Source organism: Aulonocara stuartgranti (assembly GCF_965226115.1).
Source record: "Aulonocara stuartgranti genome assembly, chromosome: 3".
Taxonomy (NCBI): Eukaryota; Metazoa; Chordata; class Actinopteri; order Cichliformes; family Cichlidae; genus Aulonocara; species Aulonocara stuartgranti.
The window spans coordinates 76,037,262-76,058,485 of record NC_138941.1 but is presented as its reverse complement, the minus strand read 5'-3'; the positions used below and the strand labels follow the sequence as shown (position 1 = coordinate 76,058,485).

The following is a 21,224-nucleotide window of genomic DNA, read 5'->3' as shown; positions in this document are numbered from 1 at the left end:
TTCACACTAGAGCACGTTTGCTGTCACATTTTATTTGTAGTGTGAACAAGCAGACAAAAAAAAAATCAGATTTGACCGAAAAATCTGTATTGAGCATTAAGACCTGCAGTGTAAATGTAGCCTTAGTGGCTTGATTCTACTCGTGACACGCAAAATTTCTGATTAAATGACTGATATAAATACAAAAAATAACAGGGAAAACTTGGAATCAGGGTTTGAAATGCGTTTGTGTAACCTGCTCTAACTCTTGTATTTGTACATAATACATTATCATGGGGTCACAAGACAGCAAATTACTGGGGGGGTGAAAGTGGGTCATTAAATATTAAAACAGAACATAACTTGCCAAGAAAAGTAAGGAAAGAAATGTAATTATCACAGAAACAAATCCTCATTAAAAATAATTACACCAAATAAATGCCTGTTTGCACCCTTACCTTCATACAAAGTCCCAGTGGATATGAATCAGAAATGGCATACAGATATGGGATGGCTTTAGGCTGAGATAGAAGGCAGCATTTTAAAGTGATACCGAAAATTATTCTAACCATCATTTTTGCAGAAATAAATACTGGAGAGACACAAAAGTTAAATTGCAGAGAGGGGAAAACAGTTATATTTTGACAAGAAACTGAATGCATCAAAGCCATAATAGCTAAAAGAGACCTGATGGAAAAAATTAAATGAGGAAAAGCATATTAAAGAAATTCATACATTTTCAAGAAATATACAGCTCTAGAGAGACAGGGGGTGTTGTAATCTGGTTTTGATTAGTTAGTTAAATTAGTTTTGATTACTTCCTTAATTCAGGTAGTCTTTGGTTTGTTTATATTTACTCATTTAAGATATCTGTACCCTTTTTATTGGTGTATTCTAAGTTAAGGGCCAGAAGGAAAGAGAAAATAAAGGTAAAAACACAAAAGAAAGAACTCTAAAGAGTTCTCTTTCACACAATCGCAATCACTCAGACAGATGCACATAGAAGTGGCCACATGCCTATGTACTCATGCAGACTGCTGTTTATGTACATGTATTATTGTCTTGTTTCTATTTCTAATGATAGTTCATTTTTGACAAGGGATGCCAGGAGTGAACAAATGTTAAGTAAAGCACGAAAAAAATGTATGCAAATTAATACAATTTTATATGTTGAAATCCTCTTTGTGGATAAAGTCATGGAATCATTTTGTCAGAGATCAAACTTGTAAACTGGTCAAAATTTGACCAGAACACAACATGAGGGTGAAAAAGAATCAAAATGTTTGACACAATACAAACACATTTGACAGAGTGAATACTTCATGCGTAAAGAAGTGGATATCCAAGAGTAGTCACGGTATAAAATATTAAAAACATTGAGCATCATGAAGTGTTTTTAAATCAGATTTTTTTTCTCTTAATTATTCAAGGTCATGCTCCAAGAAACAGTTTTAACAAACTAAGTTTCTAAATTAAATAATGTTATCTCAATTGGAGTTTTTGAAAAAGCTCTTATTTTGGAGGGAGCTGACATTTAATAATCACATATGAGTGTGGACACAGTATCTGAGCAGTGATAGGAATACATTTACAGAGCTATAAATTCCTCAAATGATTCAGCAGCAGCAGAAATGTTCAGCTTGAACAAGCCTGCTTGTTATACCAGTCTATCAATAATTCTGATCAACACATGTTTTGGAGAAATTCCCGTAAAAACCAGGGAAGAAAAACGTTGAGTCTGTTAAAGACAGTGAGCTGTGTTTTCGTAGTAAAGGGTCCAGTGCGTTCTCAGTGCTGCTGTTTATTTCTAAGGTGACGGCTGTTATGTCCCCTGGCTAGCCTAGGGGATAGGAGGGACTAACATAAAGTTAAAATAGTGAATGAGGAGTCAAGATGTCAGTTTTTAAAGGTGTATTTCTTGCTAGTTTTAAAGCTCAGAATTAAGCATTCTGGCACTCTGGTAGCTGGCATCAGAGTTTGGGCCCATCTTCATCTAAACCCAGCCTCAGTCCTGAAGAAGAGCTTAACAAGAGAGATTCTGGAGACGAAATTTGTTCTGATGAAGATGCAGCAGACTTATCTGCAAGACCACAGAGAGAATCAGTTCTAGAATTAAAAGATTTGAGCATATTGAGATGGCACAAGCGTAATCTATGCTTCCTGTCTGGTGTTTTAATCACATAGTCAGTGTCATTTACCCTCTTATCCACCAGGTATGGTCCACAGAAACGGGCAAACAATGCTAGCAGTTGGCAGAAGAATCAAATCTTTGTCACCTGGATTGAACGATCGAGGAACAGCTTTCTTATTTCTTAACTCTTCATTTTCTCCTGAGCAGAGGAGAGGGCTTCTGCTGCTGCTAACCAGGCCTTATGGAAGCGCTCGCTTAAATGTGAAACATAATCCAGAACATTAGTTTCACTACATTGTCTGTTGACAGGAACTGGTCTTTAAGCAACTTCAAAGGTCCCCGAACACAATGACCAAACACTAGTTCATTTGAGCTGAACCCAAATGATTCTTGCTTAGCTTCACGAATCGCAAACACCACCAATGGTACTCCGTCACCCCACTCTTTTCCAGTATCTAAGTAGTATTTCTGCAACATTGCCTTGAATGTCTGGTGCCAGTGCTCTAATGCTCCTTGAGACTCAGGATGGTATGCACTTGACACAACATGCTTAATCCCAAGAGTCTGCATGACCTGTTTGAAAAGTTTAGACAGAAAGTTGGTACCTTGGTCTGTCTGAACTACTTTTGGCAAACCAAAAGTGGTGAAAAACTTTTTAACACTTTAATCACCAGAAGTGCAAATATTCTTCTGAGTGGAACAGCTTCTAGAAAACAAAGTGCACATTGCAGTCAGCAAAATCCGATTACCATTCTTTGTCTTGAGCAATGGACCAACACAGTCCACAACGACATGCTCAAAAGGTTCACCAAGTGCTGCTATAGGATGGAGAGTGGCTTTAGGAACAATCTGGTTTGGCTTCCATGCAATCTGACATGCTTTACAATTATGACAAAACTTCACCACATCAGCCTTTAATGGCCAAAAGAAATGGTTGAGTATCTTATGGTACATTTTTGTAACTCCCAAATGACCGGACAGGGGGTGCTCATGTGCAAGGGACACTACATAGTGACAATAGCCAAGAGCCATAACAATCAAAGTAGTCCTCAGTCACAGTCATCAGATCACTGTCCCTCTACATCTGATTGAAATATTTGGTGTGCAGTCCATTTGCGCATTCTCCAAAAAAAAATAAGCCTTATCTCATGTTTCAGAAAGAGAAGCAAAGCATTGATTCAATGAGGGATCAGCTTTCTGAGCAGCAATAAGGCTTCCACGTGTGACTGGCAAGTCCAACAGAGAGATGGAGATCCTTCCACTTCTCAGTAGTATCCTTTGAGTTGCCTTTAAGTTCAGTCAGGGTTTGCAAGTCATCTGCAGCCAAAGTCTGAGCCAACAAGGAATCTGCCAGATCAATCTCTGCAGCTCTACGCTGTGTTTGAGCCCTGGTGAGAACACAAGTAGGAAAAATAGATGGAAAACATGTTGCTAGGTCATTGTTTTTCCAAGTTTGATTTTGGATCATCCGTTACTTCAGGAACAGGTCGCACCTTTCCACCGGTAATATCATTTGCCATAATAAACTGCACCCCTTTTATCGGAAGGGAGGGACGTACTGCCACAGAGAAGATGCCACTAATCAAATTTGACTTGATGTGTACATAATGCAAAGGAGCTTCAACATAACCCATTTCAACTCCCTGGATCAAAATACTACCATGAAAGGAGGAACGGTCACCCACTGATAATACATTAGATAAGATCACACATTGGGACCCTCCCGTATCTCTCAGTATTTTAATGGGGTTTTCATCCTCAGGCTTTCCAGTCAATGACACAGTGCCATCGAAGTGGAAGGGTTAAAAGCAGGGATGAAACCCCTCACTTTGATCCCCTTTATCAGCATGAGTAGTTTTAATTAAAGACAAAACACAAGAAATGATTTCACAAGGGAAAAAATAGTATCCTACTGGGGGATGTAACACGGCTGCACATTAGAGCTGTGAAACTTTAAACTGGATCCACTGAATGGGTAAAGCTTACCGTCCCACAGCCTGAAAAGGACACGTGGAAATCGCTGCAGTTCGTGGCAGATCAAAGTGAAATGAATGTGATTGGTTAAACAGATATTCTTGGTGTGTGTTCTGTGTTTCCAGCAGTGTGAAAGAAACTCAGCAGCAGATTAGAACAAGGTAGAACAACATTTCTACATTTCTATTGAAAGTAGAAACTAGAGAGTACTGTGGCCTCTCTCTGCTGATATGTGTCAGACAGCCTGCAGTCTGTTTCTGTCTCATCTATATGACAGTAATCCTGCCTATAAGATCACATTAATTTCACCACACTTTAGATCTGGCTGTGTTAAGTGAATGGAGAGCCTTTATTGGTCTTCACAGTCCACAGCTGAAATAATAATGACATGTTGGCTGTTTTCTTTTATACATGCACTTGCTTGGAATAAATAGAAGCCACATTATTATGTCTCGGATGCTGCCAACGCCGCCCCTTTTTAATCACATGTCATGCCATGGTCACATGTGCTCTTCTCAGGCATGTATTGCTGAATTTATTTACTGATTTTTGGAAGGCACATGCAAATATCAGTACTCACGGCTCCTGAGAGTTCAAAGGGACAGGTGGGAGGAAAAGGGTCAAGGCCGCCAGTAGAGTGCGGCAAACACAGTCCTCCGGGTCACAGAAAATTCACAGCTCACACTCGCAGAAAGGACCACACAAGCTTTGCCTTTACCACACCAGCAAGACGTCCATCTGCTCCTCCTGAATTAAATAAACCAGCTGAATACTAACAAATTTGTCATTTCATGCCGTCTCAGCAATAGCTAGCATTAGCTGAATACATCCATACAGAGCAGAGCAGAGCGTGAGCTAAGCAGAAACAACGCTAGGCTAAATATGGGATCAACAAGAAAAGATTTTTAGAATATCAACAAATTAAATCCATAGTAAAAAAGAAATTTAAACCGGGTCAAGTTGAACTACAAACACCACCAAGTGTGGTTCAACTTCTTACTCTTAAAACCCCCAAATTACTATCCAAAATATACAGAATGCTTTCTAAAACAGATGAATCAATATCACTTCCTATTGCAAAATGGGAAGCGGATTTATCAGTTAACTTAGACCTAAACTTCTGGTCTCAGATTTGCTTAAAAACCTTTCATCTAATCAGAAATCCCAGTCTTCAATTAATTAAATACAAAATACTACATAGAGTGCACTATACAGGTCATCGGATGTTCAAGATGGGCTTTACGTCTACCAACAACTGCTCACACTGCCAAACCAATTCACCGGACAATTATATCCACGCTCTTTGGTTCTGTCCACCAGTTCTGAAGTTTTGGCGCGAGATATGTGAAGACTTATCAAAGTGTCTGAAATGTAACATTCCAACTTCCTCAGTCTGCTGCTGTTTCTTTTGTGGCAGAAAATCCATTCTGTGTTTCCTTCAAAGCATCATTTCCACTTCAAAAGTGTGAAAATGTGTCAGATGAAGTTCCCTCTTTACAAAGTGATGATGAAACTGTGGCCACAGCAAGAATTTATAAGAGTAGTGACTGAACTGTGATCCAAACTGGGCAATGCTTTAATTTGAGAAGCATTCAAATCCACATGTGCATCATCCAGGAGCACAGCAGCAGCAGCACAGGAAGCAAAGCTGCCTTTGAATCATAGACATAAATGTTTTGTTTTCATTTAGCAGCAGGTTAAAGTGACATGTCACTAACACTGGGGGAAACTCTTTGACTCCAGCCTGAAAGACTCTGCTGCCATTCAGAAGGCAAATGAGGAGCTAGGAGCGTGGTTCACTAAGGTGGACAAGTCCAGCCTGCCTGGAAGATTTAAAGCCTGGATCTACCAGCATTCCATCCTGCCCCGAAACCTGTGGCCTCTGCTTGTCTATACAGTTCCAATAACTACCTTGGAATCCCTTGAAAGGAAGATTAGTGGCTTTCTTCGTAAGTAGCTGGGACTTCCCTGCAGCCTCACCAGCGCCGCCTTGTATGGTGCAAGCAACAGCTTGCAGTTACCCTTCAGTGGTCTCACAGATGAGTTCAAGGTGGCTCGCACACGAGAAGCCCTACAGAATCAGAATCAAAATCAGAATACTTTATTAATCCCGAAGGAAATTAGGGTTACAGCAGGCAGCACCCTAATGGCGCATGCACACTTACAGAGGAACCTTCTGACCAAACTTACACAAACAACACATTGGGCAGACATATCAGAGAGGTAGGCTGATAGGAAAAAAAAAAACAACAAAAATACATGACATGAGGTGAGAGGAGGAGAAAAAAAACTCCACTCACACTGAGCTCCTAATGGGAGAACAATTTAATAACAGAAAAAAAAAAACAGTACAGGGATTCTAAAGACTGCAAGGTGGCATCAGCAGGTATTGAGGTAAGGACAGGAAGAAAGTGGAAGGCCGAGAAGGCAGTTGAGGTGGCAGAGTCACGCCTAAGGCAGAAAACATTGGTGGGGGTCTTAGCAACAGGGGGAGCAGGTTTCCTCCCCAACTTCTTTGCAATAAAACACTGCAGCATTCATTTGATGCTGCTGATGTCTGCTGCTTTGTATTGATGAGGATTTTACATTGAAATCAAAATAAAGCCCCCGTACCTACTACCAGTGAATCCAGATAAAATGATGCCGAAGAGGTCACCGAGAGCTGAGGAAGTCGAGGACATTAAAAAGTCTCTTGACTTCTTAATGGAGGAAATTTCCACTATCGGTTGCAGCAGAAAAGTATCCTTGAAATTGTGGAGGAGGTAAAGCCCCTCCATATCCAAACTGCAGAAAAAGATAAAAAGATTGCATACCTGGAAAGTAGGGTTGCTAACCTGGAACAATACTCCAGGATAAATGACGTTATCATCAATGGGCTCCATATTGAACTCCGGTCATACGCTCAGGCGGTGACCGCTGACAGCAATGAGGGACCTGGGGAGCATGACGTTAAAGTTCTGACTATTAAAGACATGGTGGATCTTGAAAAATATCAGTGAGCAACATGATCTGGACTACAAACAAGGTAACAAACAACCACACACTCACTTATGACACACACAGGAAGGAAGAACTGAAACATCTGGAAGAAATAGCTGCATCAGTCAGACAGTTGCAGAATATGATCAATTGGAACTGAAAACATTTAACTATATGGATCATAATACACAGGACTTGGAATATGAAATAGATCTTGACAACAACTTCTTCTCATCTATCAATAACTAGATTGTTATGAATTCACAGTCTCTGCAAAACAGAGGTGGTGAAGGAGATGCCTTGTGTGTGGTCAAATCCATGAAATTTAACGTGGTGAATAATTCAGTAAAAAGGACTAGATGCTACAGAAAACAAAAATGTACCATGTCAACCAATTACTGTTGTGTAGTTGTTTTGTTTTGTGCGTCAGTGAGGGCACTAATGAATGTCACAGAGGCACATTTGCAACGTAAACACTGTCACTAAGTAGAAAACCAGCGGAGTGATACACCACCTGTTGTCAGGCCTGCAGGTTTATCCCTGTGCTGTTCTCCTCTGTCTTTTGGTGTACAAACTTTTTTTTTTTTTTACTGGCACACATCATTTGTGGGGCATCTCATTGCAACACCTGATTGTTCTCTTATTTTAGTTTTAGTAATATTTTTAAGTGGTTGTAAAAAATGGAAAGAAACGGCAGGTGTATCATTTATACACAGTTTATTAAGTTCAGTTTCACCTGAACATCAGCGAAGAAGCTGCTCTGACTCCATCACAGCTGTTGGAATGAGTGAAACAAAAAAGAAGGTTCAGAGGTTCACAGTTCAAGTCCACTGAGGACGACTGAGTGACAACGCCTCAGGTGACCTTTGTGTGCTAGTTTCACTCAAATCTGACTAATACTGTGGGCGGGGTCACTGCTGTGGGCGGGCTGAACCTTCCTGTAGTTATTAGTGATGTGTCGGTTGCGAACGAAACGGCTCTTAGAGCCGGATCTTTGACGTGAATGATGCGAGCCGGCTCCTTATCGCGAGCTGTGGGTTTCTTTTTCTTTCTCTCGCCCTCTTGCACTTTTTTTCCGCTTCACTCCGCATATGAGCCTTGTGCTTTGCGCTGGGAAGAGGGGGGAGGGGCGGTAGTTACACGCAATAGCACAGGAACAGAGCAGGAGGGAGAGAGAAAGAGAGCCAGGGACAACAACGTCACATTAGAAAGCTATAGTAATCATCCACAACTATTTTCAGTTGTGGATGATAAAGGATTGAGAAAGTTTATTAATCCAGGCCTATATGACAGAGATTATGCATGCTGTTTTTGTTTTCATATTTTAATTTATATTTAATTGTGTTGTTTTGTGTTTGTTTAAAAGGAAAAAGCTGAAAATTTAAATAGTTAAAAGTTGAAACGTGAATAGTTGGTTTTTGTATTATATGATTTATTTATTACATTTTATGTGGAGGGTATAAATGTGTTTCTCCAACAACAAACCTTGGATTACCCCAGAAATTAAAGCTGTCCTCAAGCAGAAGAGGAGGGCCTTCAAATCCAAAGACAAAGAGGAGTTGAAAAGGGTGCAGAGAGAGTTGAGGGGACTGATAAGGAATGGGAAGGACAGCTACAGGCAGAAGATGGAGAACCAGCTTCAGCAAAACAACGTTGGTGAAGTCTGGAGAGGCCTCAGAACCATCTCAGGCCACAAACAGCAGAACTCTCTGCCTGGGAGGGATGTGAGGTGGGCAAATGAACTGAATCATTTTTTCAACAGATTTGATTCAACCATGAGACAGTCTACAACATCGGCTGCAGACTCACCCACCCCCACTGCTGCTGCTCCACCTCAGACACTTCACACCTCCTCTATTCACCCTGCTCACTCCCCCCCACCCCCAACAACAGCATCCAATACACACTCAACACAAGGCTCCAGCCTGTCTCTCTCAACCACCCAGGTTAGGAGGGAACTGAGGAGGATTAATGGCAAGAAGGCAGCGGGCCCAGATGGCATCAGCTCGAGGGTCGTCAGGTCCTGCGCGGACCAACTGTGTGGGGTGATGGAGCACCTCTTCAACCTGAGCCTGAGGTTGGGAAGAGTCCCACAGCTCTGGAAAACCTCCGGTGTTGTACCAGTGCCAAAGACTTCACGCCCCAAGGACCTCAACAGTTACAGGCCGGTGGCTCTGACATCCCACCTGATGAAGACCCTGGAGCGGTTGGTCCTGGCTCAGCTTCGGTGCCTAACAAGCTCATCACTGGACCCACTTCAGTTTGCCTACCAGCCTGGCATTGGCGCGGATGATGCCGTCATTCACCTCCTACATCGTTCCCTCGCTCACCTGGAGACCGCTGGAAGCACTGTGAGAATCATGTTCTTTGATTTCTCCAGTGCCTTCAACAACATTCTTCCCTCGGTTCTAAAGGACAAGCTGGAGAACTCTGGAGTGGACCATCACCTCACTACCTGGATTTTGGACTACCTCACCGACCGACCACAGTATGTGAGGACTCAGGGCTGTGTGTCGGACAGGGTCGTCTGCAGTACGGGGGCCCCACAGGGAACGGTTCTGGCTCCGTTCCTCTTCACCATCTACACTGCAGACTTCTCCCACAATTCCACCCAGTGCTTCCTGCAGAAGTTCTCTGATGACTCTGCAATAGTCGGCCTCATCACTGATGGGGACGACAAGGAGTACAGAGGACTGACTCAAGACTTTGTGGACTGGTGCCAGCTGAACTACCTCCAGATCAACGCCAGTAAAACCAAGGAGCTGGTGGTAGACTTCCGCAGGTACAAGCATTCTCCACTGCAACCACTGAACATCCAGGGTATGGACATTGAGGCTGTGGACAGCTACAGGTACCTTGGTGTTCATCTGAACAACAGACTGGACTGGACTCATAACTCAGACGCCCTCTACAGGAAAGGGCAGAGCAGGCTGTACCTGCTGCGGAGACTCAGGTCGTTTGGGGTGGAGGGCCCACTCCTGAAGACCTTCTATGACTCTGTGGTGGCTTCTGCTATCTTTTATGGTGTGGTCTGCTGGGGCGGCAGCATCTCTGCTGGGGACAGGAAGAGACTGAACAGGGTGATCCGAAGGGCCAGCTCTGTTCTAGGATGCCCTCTGGACCCAGTGGAGGTGGTGAGTGACAGGAGAACGGCGGCTAAGCTGTCATCCCTGTTGGACAACATCTCCCACCCCATGCAGCAGACTGTGACAGCACTGAGCAGCTCCTTCAGTGGGAGACTGCGGCACCCACGGTGTGGGACGGAGAGATTTCGCAGGTCTTTCCTCCCCACTGCTGTCAGACTCCACAACAAAGACTTTAACTGAACAAACACACACATCCACACATGTGCAATAACACTAAGTGCAATAATCTTTTCTGGCATCGTTGTATTTTTACTCAGTTGTATATAGCATTCGTATTCTATTTTTATCTTATTGTATATTTTTATTCTATTTTATTCTACTGTATATAGTATATTATTTTATTCTATTCTGTACAGCTGTGTACTGTATTTATTCTTATTGTATTCTAATTTTTGCGTCATAACTTTTGCACTGTCCACTTCCTGCTGTGACAAAACAAATTTCCCACGTGTGGGACTAATAAAGGTTATCTTATCTTATCTTATCTTAAATAAAAGTATATTTACGGTGGCCCCTAGAGACAAAGCACGTACAAACCCCGAAGCACGTAAAAACTCCAAAACACGTAAAAACTCCATAACACGTAAAAACTCAGATGCACGTACAAACTCCGAAGCACGTACAAAAGACAACAGAAGTGGTCCAGAATACTAGGGGGCAGTGTTGAGCTTTTGTTACCTAGTGGCTACACAAGCCAGGAAGTACCAACAACCGGATTTGGTGTGTGGTAGTAACAGGTAAATGAACATTTGTTTTTTAAATTATTTGAATATATATGAGTGCTTGTGTATAAATACACAAACAATACACATATGCTTTCAATTGTGTAATTTAAGTGATCTAGGTAGTTCTGTTTTGGAAGTTCAGTTAATGCTAGAAATGTGTTTTGGAGTTTGTACGTGCTTTTTGGAGTTTGTATGTGCTTTTTGGAGTTTGTACGTGCCACCGCATATATTTATATATAAACATATATAAATAAAACCACTTTTCTTTTTTTTTTACATTAGTAATTCCTTTTGGGCATAATTTTATATTTTTGTTAATAATAAATTAATTAAAGCAACAAAACAACCTGAAGAGCCGGTTGGGAGCCGGTTGGGAGCCGAAAGAGCCGGCTCTTTTTATAGGGAGTGCAGAATTATTAGGCAAGTTGTATTTTTGAGGAATAATTTTATTATTGAACAACAACCATGTTCTCAATGAACCCAAAAAACTCATTAATATCAAAGCTGAATGTTTTTGGAAGTAGTTTTTAGTTTGTTTTTGTTTTAGCTATTTTAGGGGGATATCTGTGTGTGCAGGTGACTATTACTGTGCATAATTATTAGGCAACTTAACAAAAAACAAATATACACCCATTTCAATTATTTATTTTTACCAGTGACACCAATATAACATCTCCACATTCACAAATATACATTTCTGACATTCAAAAACAAAACAAAAACAAATCAGCGACCAATATAGCCACCTTTCTTTGCAAGGACACTCAAAAGCCTGCCATCCATGGATTCTGTCAGTGTTTTGATCTGTTCACCATCAACATTGCGTGCAGCAGCAACCACAGCCTCCCAGACACTGTTCAGAGAGGTGTACTGTTTTCCCTCCTTGTAAATCTCACATTTGATGATGGACCACAGGTTCTCAATGGGGTTCAGATCAGGTGAACAAGGAGGCCATGTCATTAGTTTTTCTTCTTTTATACCCTTTCTTGCCAGCCACGCTGTGGAGTACTTGGACGCGTGTGATGGAGCATTGTCCTGCATGAAAATCATGTTTTTCTTGAAGGATGCAGACTTCTTCCTGTACCACTGCTTGAAGAAGGTGTCTTCCAGAAACTGGCAGTAGGACTGGGAGTTGAGCTTGACTCCATCCTCAACCCGAAAAGGCCCCACAAGCTCATCTTTGATGATACCAGCCCAAACCAGTACTCCACCTCCACCTTGCTGGCGTCTGAGTGGGACTGGAGCTCTCTGCCCTTTACCAATCCAGCCACGGGCCCATCCATCTGGCCCATCAAGACTCACTCTCATTTCATCAGTCCATAAAACCTTAGAAAAATCAGTCTTGAGATATTTCTTGGCCCAGTCTTGACGTTTCAGCTTGTGTGTCTTGTTCAGTGGTGGTCGTCTTTCAGCCTTTCTTACCTTGGCCATGTCTCTGAGTATTGCACACCTTGTGCTTTTGGGCACTCCAGTGATGTTGCAGCTCTGAAATATGGCCAAACTGGTGGCAAGTGGCATCTTGGCAGCTGCACGCTTGACTTTTCTCAGTTCATGGGCAGTTATGTTGCACCTTGGTTTTTCCACACGCTTCTTGCGACCCTGTTGACTATTTTGAATGAAACGCTTGATTGTTCGATGATCACGCTTCAGAAGCTTTGCAATTTTGAGACTGCTGCATCCCTCTGCAAGATATCTCACTATTTTTGACTTTTCTGAGCCTGTCAAGTCCTTCTTTTGACCCATTTTGCCAAAGGAAAGGACGTTGCCTAATAATTATGCACACCTGATATAGGGTGTTGATGTCATTAGACCACACCCCTTCTCATTACAGAGATGCACATCACCTAATATGCTTAATTGGTAGTAGGCTTTCGAGCCTATACAGCTTGGAGTAAGACAACATGCATGAAGAGGATGATGTGGACAAAATACTCATTTGCCTAATAATTCTGCACTCCCTGTAGTGAGCCAAGCCGAAAGAGCCAGTTCTCTAAAAAGAGCCGGAAATCCCATCACTAGTAGAGACGAGCTGTGTTTACATGTGCATGGAACTCTAGCGTCATTAACCAGGCTAGCTGTTAGCTTATAGCTCACGCTAGCTAACCAGCGAGCAGTTAAAAGGACAGCCAAAGCTGCACAAAACACCCACAAACTTATCTCACTACAACGTAGCGCCGAAAATATGACTCGCAGCTCGAGCGCGATACAGGTGCTGTAACATAAGACTGACATCCAGCTAACCACAGCTAAAAAGATATTTGGAAAAAACGTACCGTTTCCTCAGGTTACACGAGCTTTTGTTTTGGCTCACACTGAAGACACCAACACTGAAGACATAGCCATTCTTTTGTACTGCTTTTAAGTGAAACATCCTTCGGTCCTCTTCGGTGTGTCACCGAGGTTGTGGGCGGGTGGGTGCACGGGGGCTCAGCCCTGGCGCAGGGGGCCTCTTGTGCATCGACCTAACTGGGACGCTCTTCAACTGGCAGGGAGGTTGTTCCATCCTTGCAGGAGTCCACTCTGCAGGTGGGGAAGAGACATAGGAGAGGTGGAGACTAAACTTAACCTGGGTGTCTGTTGTCTTTTGTGGTCTGGGAGATGATTGAATATTGGGGTGGGTACAGTTTCCTCTGCGGTGGGGTAGGGTGGGCTGCCCCGGGTCCTGTGGGGCTTGGCAGTGCTGCTGCCGTAGGCCCCGGGCTGGATGGGCCTGGGCTCCCTTGCCTTGGTGGGTACCAGAGGACGGGGGTGCCTACTGGGGTCAGCGGGGGAGCTGGCCCTAGGGAGGGGCATCCTCCCCTCCCTCCTTTTCCTCCCCATCCCTGGCTATCTCCCTCTTCCCGCTGCACCACACCCACCCACACAGGTAGGGCCTTGGGGTGCGGGTGTGTCACCAGGGTGCAGGGGAGACACACCCCCCCCCCCCCCCCCCGTCCCCTTCTGGCAACCTGTGCCTCAATTTTATCTCACAACTTAGACATCCACATTACTTACACTCTCATAACACACACATATATATAGGGCCTTGAGGGTGGGCACGTTAACAGCGTCCAGTGGACGGTCTTTGTACTCAAACCTACCTCTGGCGCCGGTGTCCACCTCTCAATTTTAAATCCATGTCGACATTGAGGGTTCTCGGGAGGGGCCGTGCTAACACCTGCTGCTCTCTGGCAGCAGCACCATGCTCTCCCTTGTTTTAAATGCACTTTAGAACAACACGCAGCAACACTACACATGAGCGGGAGGAGGGAGGTATGGGGTCTTCACACACCCCCGTTCTCTACTAGCCATTGGGGCAGGGGTGCTGGGAGGAGATGTTGGCTGTCCGATTGGCCTCCCTGCTGCTGCGGAGCCTGGGACGGTCTGCTTGCTTCCACCCTGGGGGGAAGGGTAACATCTTATGGGTCTGGGTGCCGTTTCCCCTCTCTGGGGGCGAGGGTACCTGGACCCGGGGTATAGAGTATGGTTGGGGAGTGTGATTGTGTGTACATGTCCATTTATGTCAATCCTTACGTTGGGTGAGTGCTGAGTGTTTGTATATGTGTGCATGAGGGTGGGAATGCATGTTTGTGTCTGTGTGTGCCTGTTTGTCTGTGTCTATATGTCAGGTTGGGTCTTAGACTCCACCTCTCTGGGAACTCCCAGGCCCTCCAAAGTGTGGAGGCCTATCTCCCCTCACCACACTCCCTGCCGGTGACTGATGCCCTCAGGGGTCGGTGCATTGGTGGTCCTTGGTGTCTTTGGCTGGGCGCTCAGGTATGTACCAGCTCACTCCCGGTGGCTACTTGGCGGGGCCTGGCGCCTGTTGCTCGGTCAGGCCTCTTCCGGGGCACGGGGGGCCCTCGGGCCTCCGGCCTCTGGGCCTGTGGCTTGGTTCACTCTGGCACAGCTGGCTGCCGGCAGAGCCGGCGGGCACTCCGGTGCAGCCCCCTCTAGCTTCTGCTCGGTGGCTACTGGGTGACCCCTCATCTGGGGATCCTTAGCCCTTCCCATGAGGGTGGCACGGATGCCCCTCCGGTGGTCCTCCTTGGGCTCTCGCACTCTGGGGCCTCTGGATGTCTGGGGCCTGGATCTCCTCCATGCCTGCTTCATGCCCTGGGGGACGGGGCTATGGCTCTCTACATCCTCTTGCAGACCATTACATGTGGAATCCATTTGAATACAAGCGCGCTGATCCACACAGGTGTGCACACGGGTGTTCACTGTTTGTAGACTTAAATTACACCTTTCTTGGCTGCTACTTCAAAGCACATTGTGCGCTGTCTGTCCTGCGTGCTGCACAACAACATTCAATATTTAGTATTTACTGCTGTTTACACTTAGCTAGATTAATGCGATGGTGTTGTGTTTAGTATGTTGCTTTGTTTTGGTTTTTTTTGCTTGTTTTCTATTCTTTCTCTCTCAACAGGTGATCCAGGAGATTTCTTTTCCCCTTTCTCACTGTCCCTCTCCCCTTCTGTTTTTCTTCTCCTTCCTCTTTCTTTCTCCCTTTCCTATCCCTCACTCATGTCTGTCCCGTCTGTAACAACTGAAAATAAAATAAATTAAATAATAAAAACAAAGGTCGATCAAATGGACCAATACGGCAATGCCATGATGATCCATTTGGCAAAATAAATCCATTGGGTATCCTTGTTGGTCTTCAGACAACAATTCTGATGGCTAAAGAACCAAATGGGACAGGCAAAAAAAACCCCCAAAAAAACCAATAAAATGTTTCTGATTCATTTAAAATAGGGATGCACCGATACCACTTTTTTGGAAACAAGTACGAGTACTTGCATTTCAGTACTCGCCGATACCAATACCGAGTACTTAATAAAAACATGATTTAAATTTGCAGGTAACAGCTTTAGTCCTATAATTTAACAAAAAACAAACAAGGGAGTAGTTTGGAATTAAGAACATTTATTTAAAATGAAAAGCATGTTGTATGCAACATATTACAAAATAAATAATTATAAAAAAACAAAATTTAATTTTAAATTTGTTCGTCTGTTTCTCTGTTTAGAAGTCTCACTAGCCCAGTCACAGGTGGGATGACATCAGAGGCTAGTGCGTCGTAGCTGCTCACTTTTTTAGTTAGTTCCTCAAAGGGGGCGAGGATGGCAACAGTCGTCTCCATAAGAGCCCATTGGTGAGCGGTGAGATAGTCAGGGAGTTCGTGGTCGTACACATACACGCCCAGCACTCGCTTTTGCTCAATGAGGGACTGGAGCATGTAATACGTGCTGTTCCAGCGCGTCTGTACGTCCTGCTGCAGTCTCTTTATTGGCTGGTTGAGCTGTCCCTGAATGTCCTCGAGGTGGGAGTAGGCTAAGGCGGAATGTTTAAAATGCCCAACTATTTTCCGTCCCACTGCTATAGCAATATCTATGCTCCTCTGTGCTAATAAGCGTGGGTAAACTCTTTGTACTCGTTGTTGTGTTGGGATTTTAGGTGCTTGATTAAATTGCTTGTGTTAAATGCGCTACCTTTAGAGCCTCCTCTGGACAATTTCGCTGAGTACAATTTGCAGTCCGCCTTTGTTTTCGCGTCTTCGTTCACTTTGAAATAGTTCCACACAGCTGATATGTCTCGCCTCGCTTTCTCCCCGCTCTGAGCTGCAGCCGGGGCCTGGGGGCGGGTACTCAGGGCCTGGGGGCGGGCACTCGGCGCCTGTGATTAACCCCTTACATTCCGCTCAAACATAGACAGGTCTCAGACCGTGGTATCGGTCCTCGGTATCGGGGGACTTTTAACGAGTACGAGTACTTTAGAAAATGTGGTATCGAGGCCGATACCGTGCATCCCTAATTAAAAAAAAAAAAAAAAGCGAAACATCCTTTGTATGTGAGGCCAAGGATGTTCATCCTCTTCAGTTCTAGTGTAGACAATTGGCTCTGCCATGTTTTCATGTGTTTTTTCTTTCCTGTGTCCGCTACTTTGAAACGCTTGGGCCGCTCTGCCTGCCACAGTTTCAAACTGGTCATGTGACTGCATGGCCACATCTGATTGGTAAAAAAAAAGTTGCCGGAAACTCCACTGGTGGCATGTTATCTAATGTGTTAAACCAATTATTTTTTTAAATGTAACTAGTCGAATTTTGCAAATGTAGTGGAGTAAAAGTACCATTTCTTCTTCACAAATGTACTCAAGTAAAAGTAAAAAGTATCTTGCAAAAAAGGTACTTTAAAAGTACATTTTTTTTCAAAAACTTACTCAAGCAAATGTAACGGAGTAAATGTAACGGAGTAAATGTAACTCGTTACTACCCACCTCTGTCAGTGAGTTACTGCAACCATACATAATATCTGGCTCTCTGAGGTCAGCTGATCAGTGCTTGTTGGCTGTCAAAGCTGTGGATCTCACTTCAATTAGACCCACAATCTGTGGTTCGAATGAATAATATACTGATGATGGGATTTCTATTTGTTATAAAGGGATAAAGCTTTATTACATTTAGTAAATGCATGTGAAGAGTGAAAGGATGGTATCAATATGTATCAATATGGATATATTAATAGGGTCATTTTATCCTCTTAACCCTTTAAAACCGGTCGGAGCGGGCACGCTCTCTTTTGCGTAACTATTTTTAAATCTCTGTAGAACTGGAACCACATAAGCTAGTGCAATAACTTCAAACTGTGATCCACTTACAAAACTGTCTCATTTTATTGGAACGATCCACATTTGCATCCATTCACGGTACATTTGACATCTGAACATGTTTGTACACATGATGAAAGGACAGATGGTGTTTGTGTGTCCTTCTTAAACTCAGTGTGGATGTTTCATCATGTAGAACTACTTAGAACAAAGTCTTTGGGAACATTTGGAGAACATGTTTAGGAAAGTAACATCCTGGTAGAACATTTTCTTAAAGCAAAGCAGAGCTGCAACATGACTGTGAGGATTCAGAAGAATAAAGTCAGAATACTTTATTATTATGAAGACTAACGTGCACCTTAATGCTGCCGATGAATACACATGCTTTCTTTGTGAAAGCATGTGTGAGCACAGCTAACGTGCACCACACTGACCCCTCTCGCCCCATTTCTTCATCCACTTCTTGCTCTTGTGCTTGAAATGAGACGCAGACGCAGCAAAAGTCAGAGGCTCTAAAATCCACACAAAGGGGGCTCGTTAGATCAGGATACTGGATATGATCCATAGAAAACATGGATAATACACCACTTTATTTGAAGACATCTGTAGCACTGCCTCAGTTCTGGATGTTTCCACAGACTCCTCTGTGCACCTAAAGAAAAGGCCAGCAGCACATGTAGTTGGGACAATTCTTCATTTACAAACAACAGTCGCACAAACTATACAATTATTTTCCTCCAATTACAAGTTTTCACTTGCAGAAATGGTCCTGTGTGATTTCTAGGTTGTGATATGAAGAACTAGTTCCTAATGGCAGCGACTCACTCAGTAAACATGTGTTTCCTTCACCGACCTCACACACAGGTCCAATAAGATCAGGAAGTGGGCAGTATAGTACAATATGTGTTATTTTGTGCTGCACTGCCCAAACTAAAGATCTGCTGAAGTGTTGGAAATGATTCAGATGTTTATTTTGGACGATACAGCAGAAGATCAGACATGAAAGTGGAGATAACACAGAAGACCTGCAGCAAAGGGTCAGAGGTCAGACTGGGCCACTGGATTCAACAATGAGCCAATGATCATAAAGTAGTGACTAAAGCAGAGCCCTGACATTCTGACATTTATCACACAGTTAGAACAAATGTCTGCTGATGACTTCATCTCATGAAACGACTGATAGATGTCAGTTCATTGATCAGCTGAGCTGCTGATCTTCATCATCACAGAAACATTCAGCTTGTTTCAATCAGTAAATAACTCCCACTACTCTCAGTTCCCACTGTTCCCACTCAAAATGCTGTGAGAACAATGATCATTGTAGAACTTCACAAACATCACGTGTTGTTTTCCACATGTAAGATCAGCAAACATACAGAAACTTCCTGTTGCCACACACGGCCTCTAAAATCTCTTCCACGCTTTCTGTCTGAAGTCCACTCTCTGTGTCGGATCCACAGGAAACAACAAGATCTTATTAACATGGTTTTCAATGTGTCTCCTTCCAAAAAGTCCAACCAATGAACAAATGTGTGTATTTGTGGAGGCCGAACAAAAGCATGACACATTTCTCTGTTTCTATAAACTGGAGTCAAACACAAATATGAAGAGTTTCACTGATAGACTCAAAAATGCCCCCACAGTGGATCAAAGGGAAATCCTACAGTGTGGCCAGAGAATCTTAACCCTTTAAAGCCGGTCGGAGCGGGCACGCTCCGTTTTGCGTAACTATTTTTAAATCTCTGTAGATCTGGAACCACATAAGCTAGCGCAATAATTTTTTTGGCATATGAAACCAGAGGAGTTGTACTTACATCTTATTCATTCAGCTTGTCTTAAGCCACGGTTTCCTTCCACATATAGCTTTGCAAAAATTGCATAAAAAGCACTTGCAGCAACAAAAACATAATATTCCAGAAACATGCTTTGCCGATCTGATCAGCTGTTCGTAACACTTCCTACATTGGAATAGACGTCAGCACGAACTATTGCATGTCCGAAATTGGAAGTGACGTCATTTCGCAGAAAATGTAGTTTTTTTTACATATGGGCCTTGCTTTATAAGCCTATACTGGTGTTTTTAAAACTCATGTTTGACTTCATGCTTTTCTGAATAGTTTCTGGGATGCTTAGAACTCAAATTGCATGAGAAGCTCATCTGTAACCGAAAGGTTGCCGGTTCGATCCCCAGCTCTCACTGTCCTGGTGGTTGTGTCCTTGGGCAAGACAGTTTACCCTACCGCATACTGGTGTTGGCCAGAGGGGCCGATGGCGCGTTATTGCAGCCTCGCTTCTGTCAGTCTGCCCCAGGGCAGCTGTGGCTACAACTGTGGTTTGCCTGCACCAGTGTGTGAATGTGAGAGTGAATGAATAGTGAAATTGTAATTGCAATCCATTATTATTTTGATGCACATGCTGTTTTTTTTTTTTTGTTTCAAATTTGCATTGTACTATTTATTTTCTTTTTTCCTGCTGTATATAAAAATTGGTGTATCTCAAAAATAAAACTATGAAGACGCTCAAAAGAAATTTCCTGTTGTTGGAAACTATTTTGTGCAATTTTTTTGTATTTACAGTTTTGAGGGATAAACCTCTTACATTTCTCTAACTATAAATATATGTAAAAAAAACAAAAAAAACAACGTTTTTTTTATTTTTTTGTAGTTTATTGCACTTTTTTGCAATTTATGTAGTTACTAGAGCAGGGCGATATGACCAAAAGTATTTATCACGATATACATTTGAAAATTTGCGATAACGATATAACTGATGATATAATTGACACTAGACAAAATAATTTACAACTTTATTAGTGTAAAACAAAAAAAACCAATGTATTTTCACTTAAACAAGCAGCTGTCTTTTTTTTTTTAATGTGCATTCAAAGTTATATAATATATAATAATATAATAAAAATTTAACAGTGCAAATGCAAATTCCTCGCTGACAGTTTAACCAAAAGGCATTTCCAGTGGAAACTGGCCGACAGATCCTGAGCATACTCATGTATACTATCTACAAAACTTAAAAAGAGGTTACACACACAATACGGTAATATTATGTTGAAGCACAGTACATATTACTCCGCGAGGCTCCTGCCTACGACAGCCGTAACGCTCCGACAATCCATCAAGCGGTGCGGGTTCGTAGCTTAGCAAAATCGTACTAAAACATTTGACAGATTTTCAAGCGCCGTGTACATAAAATCGATTCGATGTCAGTAAACACAACCAGAGTTCATACATAAGACACACGGGATTATAAGAGGCACTGTCGATTTTCAGAAAAATCAAAGGATTGATTTGATGTGCTGTATTTTCCAAAAAATACAGTAATAACGACGGCCCGCTAGCATGCTCTACCAAAAATAGTGCTTTAATGTGTACGAAAGCTAAACCAGTTCCACACCACTGAAGTTGCAGCATTTTTACAAACGAATTCTGGTTCATCCGTTTCATTTGACGATCCACTTTCGCCCTTCTCATTCTCCGTCGCCGCCATGCTTTTTCCGCCATTTTCGTATGAAAACAAGGGCACTGCACATGCGTTTTATCCATATTCTATTGCGATATTTCATTTTCTTATCGTTGCCCAACATTATACCGGTATTACCGTGAACGGTATGATATGGCCCAGCCCTAGTAGTTACTATGGACTGAATGCATGCATATTATTACAATTTGGGCTATAACGGTTGTATTG

At 43.0% G+C, this 21,224-nt stretch overlaps 1 protein-coding gene across 1 annotated transcript in view; it reads left to right on the top strand.

Annotated features, from left to right (window-relative positions):
• LOC309703476 (NLR family CARD domain-containing protein 3-like) overlaps positions 1 to 21,224 on the top strand; it is a 103,971-nt gene that overhangs the window by 48,666 nt on the left and 34,081 nt on the right. The gene's annotated exons all lie outside the window — the stretch shown is intronic.